The following is a 3,903-nucleotide window of genomic DNA, read 5'->3' as shown; positions in this document are numbered from 1 at the left end:
CATTATCATCTTGGATTGTTCATAAACTTTCTTTTCATTTCCTTGTATATTAGTACTGACTTTATTGGCTAGAGGTTTCTTTTGTAGTTCAAGAAATTTTTAAAATATATTTTATTTCATTTGTTCCATTTTGGTAGTAGACTTACAGAAAGACTTGGTCGTGTATTTCCTTGTACATATGAAGATACCATGCTAATTGGAGAAGGACCATTGCTTATGGAAAGAGTGGATGATTGCAATAAGGGAGCAAATAGCTTAAAAAAATTTATAAGTTCTTTTATGAGTTTCTCCATTTTTGAAATTTTATTACTTGGTGATGTAATTGTTGTTTTAGGAGGTAATTATCTCTTGTGCCATTTCATCATACTGGACAATGCCAATAATATGTTCTTGTGGATGTTTGCTTATGGAAGCAATCAAATATTCCATTTGTTTTCTTTTTAACCTTGTAACACCCAATTGTAACGCCCCGTTTTCAATTAATTATATAGAGATGAAAATAAATTGGAAATTTAGTAAGTAATATGAATAATGAAGTAATAGGAAATAGACTTTTAAGGTCTTATGAGTGAATTGGTTAAATAAAATGCATTATACAAACTTAAAGTAATTAATGAAAAATTAATAATAATAATAATAATAATAATAATAATAATAATAATAATAATAATAATAATAATAATTGTAACCTCCCAAAAATTAAGACTAAAAATTTCGATTTTTAAATTAGTAAAACCATTATCCGAAACAACATCATAGAAACCATGGTGAATCAAAGTGTATCAATAACATCCAAGTACATCAGAGTAATATAAAATGCGGAACAATGTGGTGTGTGCACTGCAATCATCTCGGGTCTTCCCCTTCGAACCAGAAGTACCTGAAACATAAACTGAAAACCATAGGCACAAAGCTTAGTGAGTTCCACAAAATACCCGTTTACTCAAAAGACCCAAATTCCTTAATGACATCCCAAGGCCCATTATGGCCCAAATCGAATCCACTCCGCGTGCAGTCCGAGGCAACTTCGTAATGAAATCCATAGTGATGTCCTCCCATTTCCAAAAGAGAATGTCTAGCAGCTGCATCTTACCATGAGGTCATTGATGCTCAGCCCTGACTTTCCTACAAGGCAATCACCTCTCCACATACCAAGCTACATCCCGCTTCATACAGGGCCACCAATAATCAGGATGAAGATCTCTTTACATCTTCATCTCCCCATGATGAATGGAGAATCTTGATTTGTATGCTTCCTCCATCAGAACTTGACGCGCACCACCCCAATAAGGAACCCACACTCTCCGATGGAGAGTCAATAACCCCCAGCTATCACAATCGAAGGAAGCCACCTGACCCGCTATGCGCTCACTCTTCTGATGCTCTTCCTTCATAGCCTCAACCCGAGCCTCTCGAATATGCTCCAAGAGTGGAGTAATCACTGTCATACTCATACAAATATCCCTGATCGGAGCCGGCGGCTAAGAACATCGGCCACCACATTGGCATTCCCCGGATGGTAAATGATCTCACAATCATAATCCTTCACCACGTCCAACCACCGGCGCTTCCTCATGTTCAGATTCGGCTGATCCATCAAATATCTCAGGCTCTTGTGATCCGTGTAAATAGTACATCGGACCCATAGAAGTATGTCACCAAATCTAGAGGGCGAAAACCACTGCCCCCAGCTCTAAATCATGCGTCGGGTAATTTGCCTCATGAGGCTTCAGCGGCCTTGAAGCTTAAGCAATCACGCAACCCTCTGCATCAGAACTACACCCAAATCTGTGATTGATGCATCACAATAAGCCACGAAATCCTCGACACCTTATGACAGGGTGAAAATCGGCGCCTCACACAATATCTGTCTCAGGGTCTCAAAATCTGCCTGGTGCTCAGGCCCCCAGCGAAAAGTGACCGTCTTTTTCGTCAACCGAGTCAGAGGAGCCACTATCTTTGATAAATCCTGAATGAACCTCTGATAGTAGCCTGCCAACCCAAGGAAACTATGAATCTCAGATGGAGACTTCTGAACCTCCCATCCCATCACGGCCTCGACCTTGGCCAGATCGACCAGAATACCACTCTGGTTGACAAGGTGCCCCAGAAACTGCACCTCGCGCAACCAGAAATCACACTTGGAGAACTTCTCATAAAGTCTCTCCCTCCTCATAGTCTCCAATACCTCCTTCAAATGCTCATCATGCAGCTCCTGGTATTGGAATAGACCAGGATGTCATCAATGAATACAATCACAGACTGATCCAGCATTGGCCTGCATACGAGGTTCATGAGGTCCATGAACGCGGATGGAACATTGGTGAGCCCAAATGGCATCACAACGAACTCGTAATGACCATAACGAGTCCGAAAGGCCGTCTTCTGCACATCCTCCTCTCTGAACCTCATCTGATTATAACCCGAACAAAGATCAATATTGGAAAACCAAGATGCACCCTGAAGTTGGTCAAACAAATCATCAATCCTCGGGAGTGGATAACGGTTCTTCACCGTTAGCTTATTCAGCTCCCAATAGTCAATACACATCCGATGCAACCCATCCTTCTTCTTCACAAACATGATTGGTGCTCCCTATGAAGAACTGATCGGTCGAATGAACCCCCTGTCTAATATTTCCCACAGCTGTGTAACAACTCCTGCATCTCTGGAGGAGCTAACCGATATGGTGTTGTGGCTAACGGAGCAGCACCCGGAACCAGGTCAATCCTAAATCCACTTGCCTCTCCAGAGGCACCCCAGACAAATCCTCCGGGAACACATCCGGGTATTCCCGAACAACCAACAGTTTCCTTACCCTTATCTCGGGTATCCATAAGATAGGCGACATATCCAAAACAACCCTGATGAAGATACCGTATGGCTCTAACTGCTGAACATAGAATCGGCCCACGTTGTGCTATCTCTCCTAAAACACCAACTCTCCCCCACTTGGGGTCCAAATACATACCAACTGATGCTCACAATCAATCATTGCCACATTGGGGATCAACCAGTCCATCCCTATAATAACCTTGCTCTCCCGCAATGGAATGGGAACCAAATCAATCAGATACTGCTCATTGAACATCTCGAGAACACAACCCCGATGAAACCTCGATACTCGGACAGATCGATCATCCGAAATCTCAACCCCTAAAGGGAAATGTAGCTCCCCCGGAATTCCAACAAACCTCTTGCTAAGCGCAAGCGATACAAAAGATCAGGTAGCACCCAAATCAAACAATATCAATTCAGAGATACCGTTCACGAGGAACGATCCTAAAATAAGACGCACAAATATAAGCAGGAAAACAACATAAATAAAGAGATAAAGAGAAGATACATACCCGTCACCACATCAGGTGTTGCGCGAGCCTCCTCGGCTGTCAGCTAAAAAGCCCTGCTCCTCACCACAAGTGCGATGTAGATGGTGATATCTATACAGATGGATCTTATATATATGGTATAATGAAGTACCACATGGGTGGATATATAGGAATCAAAATCTGCCGAATCACTCATGTTATAATCTTCTACATCCTAGGTCTTCCCGTTCCATCATCTGGCTTATGTTCTTCATGTAGCATTCAAACCGGATGTCCGCCTTGCCCTGGCGGCCATCAGTAATCCGAAGAGTCATTGGAGCGGGTGCTACCACTGGTCTTGCTGCTGCCAAACTCGGACAATCGGAATTCTTATGGCCCCTATGATTTCAATGGAACCAAATTAGATCAGATACTAGGGTGGGGGTGGTAGTAGTAGCAGTGCAATCCCCGCTAATATGGCCCGTACGGCCGCACTTGAAGCAGCCATAACCACATGACCTGCACTCCCCATCGTGCGTCTTTCTGCACTTGCCATAACGGCTCTGGCCCTACTGGCCTCTCGATCTCGAATAAA

The sequence above is a fragment of the Lactuca virosa genome, chromosome 6, assembly GCF_052849685.1.
Source record: "Lactuca virosa cultivar CGN04683 chromosome 6, Lactuca_virosa_CGN04683_v6, whole genome shotgun sequence".
Lineage (NCBI taxonomy): Eukaryota > Viridiplantae > Streptophyta > Magnoliopsida > Asterales > Asteraceae > Lactuca > Lactuca virosa.
The sequence above is the reverse complement of the archived record's forward strand: the minus strand, read 5'-3'. Positions refer to the sequence as shown.